Below are 9,779 nucleotides of genomic sequence, written 5' to 3' on the forward strand. Positions count from 1 at the left end.
TTTATTAAAAAAAAAAAAACGTGCACTTTAAATGACCAAAGTATTGTCTATATACTAAAAACATTGTGTTTGTTTATGCAGAAATAAAATAATTGTTAAAATTAGCTTGGTGTTCAATAACTTTAAAACAAACACTGTTTTGATGAGTTCCTCATTGATGTACCCTCAGTTATTGTAAACTTTATAACAAAGGAAACACCACAGCTATGATACAAAAAACAAAAAGCATGTTTTGAAAATATGGATTTATTTTTTAAATATATATATATTATACATGTATAAAGCAATATTTTACTAAAATAAAACAAAGTTTTAAAGTTACATAAAAATAAAGGCTGTTTTGGTTTACAAATACAATGTAATTTACATGTAAAAGTGTGTGGGTACAACTCCACCATTGTTGCTGTACCATTTGTTCAAAAGATACCTGATTGTTAACCTTCCCTTAATACGATTTATGTACCCATCTGTCTCTGGAAGCACATGATTAAAGTAGGTGTAAGACTAAGTCCCCTTCAATGTCTTTGTTGGCACCATTTTTACTCATATCATATCGTACAACACACTATATATCCTATTTCCTGAGCAATACTTAAGTCAGTAATATCTTTTGTAAAAACAATCTGGACAGACATAGTGATTAGTTTCGTTAAAAAATCGCCCTCATATATAAACAACGTCCAACATCGTTATATTACAATGTGAAAATACAAAAAGTATTTACACCCATTAATTTACCTGAACACATGTTACATTGAACGGCAATTCAACAAAACAGTATGTACATTGTCAAGACACCCGTTATAAAAAGAATGCTGGAGTCTAAAATGATTTTATAAACAATTATACATATAACCTCTGTCACTATCGTTTGTTGCTCATCAACAAAGCATACTATGTCCGACCAAAGGAACACGAATTTGAAAAAAAATATCAAGTTTTAAACTTTGTAAACCTTAAGATGCAACGAGAGATATGAATTTCAATATAGTCAATAATTTCGTGAGGCTTGATGTAAGTATTCAAATATTGAATAACAGCTTAAGGCATTAATCAGGATGTACTCAGTTTTAAGCAGGACTACTGTTGCTTTCATTCAGCTTTTGTAATTCACTCTCATCTGGAATAACGGACTTAGCTTTTTGACCTAAAAATTAAACAAGATTAATAGTTCAATAAAAATAGTTGTAAACTTTTTTTCAATCTAGTAACATTTATTACGCAAAAGACGATAAATATTATCAGGCATATTATTCAATGCATAATGTATGTACAAACCATCAATTGATATGGTCAATTAAAACATGTATTTCAGAAATGTACATATTTCATTTTAATGAATAATGCGATAAAAATCTTAACCGCCAAAAAGATCATACACATACAGAAATTGAAACAGTGCGATTGATGAAACTTATTTAACATCAAAATCAAATACCAATCTTCAGAATAATATTGCATTTCAATCAATTTCCTCAAGTTGTTTGTAAGATCAGGATTTTTTTCAAACAGCGCTTCACTGTTTATAAAGCGTAAACTGCCCGAAATCATGTTATGAGAACTTTCCAAAAATACCAAAAAATTCACAATTTTGATAAAGTTCCCCCCTTGCTCATCATAACCTTGCACTTATTAAAATTAGAATTAACATTATAAGCAAAACATATATTTTACTTTTTTCGCAAATCTAAACCCACTCGAGTGTGGGAAAAATGAATTGCAAAATGTATATTCCATATTTTTTAGATGCCTTTTGCAGGATTGCTAGTCAGGGTTGGGTAATATTTACTGAGAGTTTTTTTTTAAATTGTCAGATTAATTGGACCACGGACGACGCACGCCTGACGACGACAAACGAAAACCTTAACAACCAGATGATCATAAATAAGCCTTAAATATACTTACGCTTTAGATATATGTATTTGTATATGATAATAATTCCAATCAGACACAAAAATATTGCTGAGGTGATTCCAATAATCGTCCAAGTGTGTTCACTTTCCTTCTTATGCCTTTGAAGATAAACCAACGATGTAAAAACATGTAAACCCCTAAACACCCGTGGTATGGTTCTGATCTACCATTCTATTATTAAGGAAGGAGTCTTCTCGTTATCAAACATACTTCTTAAGATAAGAAATTCATGGAATTTTGACACAGCCAAACAGATCATATAACCAAATGATTCTATCAGGTTTACCAAATTTTACCTTTTTGTTTTCGCATAAAGGTCAGGTGAAGGTCAGTACCTTTTTCCTCAACTTAAAGGATGATAAAAATAAATGTAGTTTGATTTTTGGAGTTATTTGGAAATCTGATTAAAATATCAGGATTCTATTCTTCATGTTATTCTTCAATAGAATATAATAATATCTATCAGCCCGTATTTCTTATTATTTTCTTAAATTTTGAAGATATTTTAATTATTTTTTTTTTGCTTCTAATATTAAAATAATCCTGATAATTTTGCATTATAAAGACTTTCCATAAAGATATAGATTAACAGAAAAGCTAATAAACTGACAATTTTACAAAAAAAAATAGTGAATCATTGTACAGAGTGGGCGCTTTAAAAAGCTTATAAAAATGTATTTTGATAGGCAAATCATATTTTCAAAATGTCTTCTTAAACCCAAGTATCATATTATTAGTTCATAGTAGTTTAAAAAATCCAACGTTAATGTTATTGTTTTTAAAATGCTAAAACAGACTCATTAATCTACAGCAATTCTGAATAGTGAAATATGTTATATTTTCCTATGCTAATATTCCGCCAAAAATAAAGTCTTTGTAAGATTCTAAACATTGATTACTATTTCTATACCAAGTTGTCTAATAGTAAAAAAAGAGAAAATTATACGATTTTAATTTCCTTTCATTTTGATTTAATGAGCAATGAATCACATTTACGTTTGACAAGTCGAAAACCAGACTCCTTCCTTAATATCATTGAACAAAATATGTTTACTAAGACAAGAAAGTAATAAATTATTTTCATATGATATATATATATATTTATCCGTCAACGTAATTTCAAGACAACTTATAATAAGCAATATTGTAATAGAAACCATCGAACCCGTTGTTTGTCAGAAAATGGAGAAACAGTTAATCTATTTAATAATATTAGAATGTGCATTGCAGACTTTGAGACAGGTTAAACTTAACTGAACAAATTAAATAAACTTTTAAGTAATTATTCTTTAAATACCTTGAATGTGACAATTACAACTACAGGGAGCAACATCCCCGACCTACAATCTTTTTCAACGGTAGAGGAAAATTAAGGTCAGACGCGACCTATCTTCCATTTTTTCTGGGGGGTTTTCCTATCTCCACAAGGTTTACCTTTCCACTTTGTAATTTTATAATTATATTTTTATGAAATATGATTTTTTTAATTTAGATATAAAGTGTTCAATTAAAAATGCATTTATGTGCTTTTTTATAAAAAAAAAATCGAAATGTTCTAGCTCCGAAAGGAGTCTGGTAATGTACTCTGAATTATTGTGAAATATAAGGTTTATATATTAATATATAAGGAATGAAATATCAAGGAAAATTATATAAAACTGAGGAACGTCTCGTTTGTCCTTAATAACACGAATGTCTACTTTTGGAATTTAAAAGCCTATCAAAATTAAGAGAAGAGCAATTTGTGAAATAGTTATTATAATATTGAAACTTCTTTGTTTGATTTTTGTGTTTTGCGTAAAAGTACAAACTCATGGACTTTAAATGTGTACCTGCATTTGTTATTTTGTTCGTCCAACATTGCCATTATTTTGAAAATCAAGTTTTTCTTATTGAAAACTTGACGAGATAAAAATAAAACAATTGTAAGTTGCGTCATTTCTAGTTGAGTCAAAATTCATAACAATAATGGTGGACACATTATGTTTACAAAATACAAAATCGAGCCAATTCCCCATCCATTGTCTAACGTACAATGTAGCTGCAAGTTTGTAGCTTCCTGTCTAAAAATGAATGTGTTAAATCAAAGTACTTAAAACACAGATAACCAAGCTCATATTTCGTAGGAGCCCCGAAAGTATATCATTATTGGTCGGTGAATTCAATCGATAAAGTAAATAAATTGAAATCGGATTTGTTCATAAGGAAATAAATCTTTATAAAATTTTAATTATCTTAAATTAGATATGTGTCATACTTCACTTAGAAGACAGCATCATAATAACAAAACAAAGTCGAACTTAATGTGTTTTGTTCATTTACTTTTGACAAAAAATTGTTTCAAGATAACACAACCCAGTTTCTTACTAAAAAGTGTACATGCACTAAAGTCCTCACACTAAATAGACATATCGGGCATTAATAATATGCCTGGGCTTATAATCATGCTAATACAAATCTATATTGATTTCATTAATGTTATAAATCGTTGGAGAGTTAGACATGTAACACCCTAGCTAAGATTCACTTTTGTACGCGCTTCCTGCAACAATTTGTACTTTCGGCTATAATTTTAGGATGTGGTTATTAGCAATTGCTTGCGCAATGAGCCCAGCTAAACATTGCAATTTACGGCGGGTTAATTTTATTTCTGAACATATTCTATACAAATATCATATTACAAAAAATGGGTTCTCATCTATGTTATTAATATTTCGTCTATTTACATGCCTTTAAACACTATCTTATAACCGCTAAGGAAATAAGTGTAGACGTTTTCCTGTCACCAAATGGCGACTCTTGATCTGTGCGTGAAATAAGTATGCTTTATTTTTTAAACTCAAACTGCGTGTTTACATGTAAAAGAAAGTTAGCGACAAATATGCGAAAACATCTTTTGTATCATGTCTGAAAATTTTAACGATACTAGTGATTTCAACATAGTTTGTGGTAAAATAAGATTATATTCATTCTTAAACTCGCACCGGTTTTTGTTTTTTTGCGGGATTATTTAAAACTTCCACAGGTATGGAACTAAAGCTTGACCGTGCTTTTTCAATTCATCAGTTAAGGCATGCACTTACACACGCACAAACTGTACGTACCATAGTTTTGAATGTTTAAACAAAAAAAAATGTTGGCATCAACTAACCTTGGTTGTTGAGTTGCATTAACTGATATATGGTAGGAATTGTTGCTTTTGGTTTTAAGTTTAATATCTTGTTGTATACCAACGGTCGTGCCCTTTGTAGGAGGGAAACTTTTATCTGTGTCTGGATCAATAACTTTTAATGATGTTGAAGTTTGAGAAACAGGTACCACAAAGTGTAGCTGAACACATTCCGAATCTATTAATGTGTATAAAAACAAGATGTGTTACATGTACAGGTAACATGTAAATAATTGAATTTAATGATTGCGTCTGAAAATTAAAAAAAATAAAATAAAGTAGTCTTACATATTGAAGAATTATTTGAATCGTAGCCTAAAGGACATTCAAAGCAATGAGTGTTGTAATCTTCTACGACTCGTCCTAATTGTTTTTCGAACACTGGACAATGTTTACCTTAAAAAATGTTGATATATTTAAAATTAAAATACATTTTACATTTTGATTTTAAAGTGTCAATATTCGAAATGCTAAAATAATTTGTTATTTTTACGTTTGGATTTTGTTTACCGATTATTTTGTGCATTGGTGCGCATACTTCCACTAAAGTATAATTGTTAATTCTAACACAATGATAAAACAGTTGTTCTCCCTGACATTTAGGATAATTGTTACACATTTTTGCCCGTGATCGCTCGTTTAAAGCTGTATCATTTTTAGCACATGTATTGACTTCGTCAAGAGTAAGATTTGTTTCCAAGCAAGTGTCTTCCTAAAAAAAAAAAAAAGAAAATACATTGTCGCTTTAGGAGACATTGTTATATTTGTTTTTGGTCTCTTTTAATTTGTTTTTTTGGAGAAGTCAACTGTCGACACAATAATTTATAGCATTAAGAATTGCAATTGCCACACTTAATGATTTTGTTTATCGTTAAGCGGCCATTAACGGTCTTTATACAGACATCAATGATCCTATTTTGTATTATTCAACGAACAATGCAAGCGCACCAACTAAAGTAATCTCACTTTAGTAAATCTTTTTTCGATCGCCTTCACGGGAGCCAGTGCCAAAAGCAATTTGACAAAAGTGGTTAAATTTCTCCACCATTTCATTTTTTGGTAGTCCCCAGGGTTAGCTATAAAATAAAAAAAATAAATTAGTCAAAATGTGTTCTGTTGTTGCCTCGTTGAAATACCGTACATGTATAGTCGGGTTTTTTTTTCAGCGGGACACACATTTGGCGGTTTTGGGCCAACAAGGTTAATCAATTTTGGCGGATGTATTTTTAGGGAATCAACTTCATTAAAAATCTAATGTCAGTTCATTTTTCAGAGCTGAGACGTTAAGGTACATATGTAAAAATCTGAAGTCAACTGTATATACAGGCCTATACCTAGCTGGTTTTATACAAGACAATATTTTCAACGATAATAACTAAGCAGTATTAAATAATTTATAATTTTTACGCATGAAAAATGTACTTATAAACAACTAATAAAATTTCACTCTTCGTGAGGAAACCATTAATTAGACAATTATCTGCACCAGAGTCGATTACGTAACAGATGTCTCCCCATAAGGTAACACCCAGTGCAGTCACTTATACCCATGAACTGTGGGGTAAAGTTATAAGGTGTTTAAACAATTAACTTCTAATTTATAGACATCTATATTTTTGTTTATATATTTATACATTTGTGATTTTAATTTTGGCAATTTTTCAAATACATTTTCACTGTATGGCTATGTTGGCCACATCCTAAATTCTGAAGCCTTGACCAAAAGGATTTATTTAGTTTTTTCTTTAAAAATATGTATGGGAGTAGAGAAGATTTTTCGAATATTATATATATAGATATAGATATAGATATATATATATATAGGCCCCAGTCTAGGGCCCAGGAGTCACACATGTACAATACATAATTTAGCTAAAGGACTCTTTTGACATCTTTTGACAATTTTTCAAACATTAAAGATACTTTTACTATAGAGAAATACTGGCGCCATTATAGGTTCTGAACCTCTGATCCAGGGGTCATGTGTTTCACCATTTAGGTACAAGGTTTTATAGACATCATAACAATGCAGTAAGTTTTCCCCAAATATATAATGAAGCAGAAAAGAAGATTTATTCTTATACATTTTTACTTTATGGCGATGCTGGAGACATCATAGGGTCTGAGCCCCTGGCCCGGGGGCCATATATTTCAAATTTTCGGTAAAAGACGCCATGTACATCATAATGATGCTTAATTTTTTTTCTCCTCATGTGTTGGAGTCAAAGTTTGAGAAAATTATTCTTTTTTTCATATTTTGCTTCGCATATGATATCCCATTGTAGATAAAACAATGAATTTCACAATACATATTCCTTTATCTTAGAGATGCTTTACATAAAAATGGTAACAATTGGCCTCGTAGTTTTCAAGAAAAGGTTAAAAATGCAAGACTGTTAACGGATGACAAAGGACAAAGACCAATTGCAAAAGGTCAACTATATGACTCATTTGACTGAAAAATACGGATTGACGACCTTGGAGCTATAGCTATACAGTGAACAAAAAAATATTCAAATCATAGCACACAAAATTGCGCTTCTTTTAGCCTTATCTTACAAACTCTATACTGAAATTCGATTTTAAAAGAGTTCCCGGATATAAATTAAACTGTATCATTACCTTATTGTTGATATTCTTTTAAACACCATCACCAGCTTCGTAATGTGAATAGGTGTATTTTGTCTACATGTAAATATTGCGACATTCGATCAGCACATAATTTTTACATACTTTATTTTCTTAGGTCTGTCAGTGTGTTAAAAGAAGGTTTATGGCAAGCACACCATTCATTAGTCAATAGTTTGAAGAATTAAATGGTACTGACTGTTTTTAATTTCACATAATTTGTGAAAAATAAGTTTGATGAGCTTGGAACTAGCATTTTTTTTCGCGCGCCGTCAATTAGACATGCTAATATCGGTTCTATGTAAGAATCAATGATTTATAAGAGGGTCTGGCCACGCATAGTAACCAATTTTCTCTTTATTTCATACATGGACACACCTAGGTGTAACGCGCAAGAAAACGCTAAAATGTGGGTGCTGGGAGAAACCGTTGCCCTGGTATCTGAGGCTTATTATGGAAAAATAGCAAAACTTACCTACTTTAAAGCCATATTAGGTTTTACCAACTAATGTAAACTATCAAAGACATAAAACAATCTTTGTTCTATTGTCAATTCTTATTTCATAGAACAAAATTGATGGAGAAACCGATATATACTTTTAAAATGTCGAAACCGTTAGAAAAATCTGAAATTGGACTTTTGTATATTTTTATTACCTGAAAAGGGAAATTACTTATTTTTTAAGATCCTTATCAGTGTCCATACGATAAGCATTTTATCTATGACAATTGACACCCTTTGCAATGGTAACACGGCCAAGAAACAAAAAAACTGGAAAGTTAGAGATGATTTTAAAATACTGTAATTCCTGAATTTAGAAATTTTTAGCAGTTGTTTTTGTTGGAACTTGTAAAATATATTCCCGGAATTTTATCATATAACATAAAAAAAAACTTTGAAATGCAAAACAGAATTGTTGTTGCTATGGAAAAGAAAGTAACGTAGAAAATCACACAGAAATTCATACGTTTTGAAAAGTCCATAGCAATGGCAATTATTTTTGGCAAATGTCAGATTTTTTTCAAGTGGCTTTCAAGTCTAGGTTATATTGATATTTTCTCACCAATAGATATTATTTATGTATACTTAATATGTGAATAATACCCATTCAAAAGTGCCTCAAAACATTAGAATATACCGTTTTTTAGCTTGTTACCATAACAACGGTTCTCAATTTTTATTCTTAAATTCCTAATTGCAAAACCATTATAGTTTTTACCCGAAAAAATCAATATTTGCAATTTTTATTTAAATTTAATGAAAAGAAATCATATATTGAAATTCATCTTTAGTTACCATGGAAACGCTATGAAAAATATGTGTTTCTCCATAAATGCTTTCCTTTTTCTTGAAAAATGACAATTTTGTTTAAAAATATATTTTACCCTAGAAGCCCCAAGTTGTGCACATTACTCACAATGAGTTTTGAAATAAGCATTACATGTCATTTTTACATCTTTACCCCCTGTAACAATGGTAATGGGCCACATAGCAACAAACAAATGGTGTTAGGCTTTTTTACTCATCAAAGTCTATCAAATTGTAAAGTATGAAGAAAATCCGTGACTAGCGTGGCCACCGAATTTAGATTCTTAAATAGAACTGATCTTAACAAGCAAACATATGTAGCTCACAGGCTTCAATCTGAATCAGCTGGTATTTAATATGACACCAACAATCGGTTCACTGGCTCTTTTATTATTAAACTCTCTTTTTTCTACGACGCTACTTTTTTTCAGATTCAACTGGAATCGCCAACCATTTACCTCGTGTAAACAAAAAAGAGGCAGAATCCAGCCCCGTATGGGTATTGTACATGTACAGAAGATCGGTGCTCTAACAATGTCACTGTGGCTGTTTTGTAAATGTAAGAAAAGTACAATTTTTGTTGATCTTGAAGAAAAAAACCCCTTATGTATGCCAGTCTTGTGTATACACATAATACTATTTCTGTTAATTATACCACAAATAACGAAATATGATAATATCTTGGGACTATATACATCTGTGCAAGAAATTGGAATGACGGCTACTTCGAAACAGGATATCAATAACTAGGTCGCTCTG

General features: G+C 30.6%; 1 long non-coding RNA gene across 1 annotated transcript; it reads right to left on the minus strand.

Moving 5' to 3' along the window:
* Positions 1-339: 339 nt before the first annotated feature.
* On the minus strand, positions 340-5,253 carry LOC136271129 (uncharacterized). The gene is made up of 3 exons (XR_010708966.1): positions 5,066-5,253; positions 1,906-2,012; positions 340-1,147 (listed from the first exon to the last, which is right to left on the minus strand). It is a non-coding gene; the product is annotated as an uncharacterized lncRNA (long non-coding RNA).
* Positions 5,254-9,779: the final 4,526 nt, after the last annotated feature.

The sequence above is a fragment of the Magallana gigas genome, chromosome 9 (genome assembly GCF_963853765.1).
Source record: "Magallana gigas chromosome 9, xbMagGiga1.1, whole genome shotgun sequence".
Taxonomy (NCBI): domain Eukaryota; kingdom Metazoa; phylum Mollusca; class Bivalvia; order Ostreida; family Ostreidae; genus Magallana; species Magallana gigas.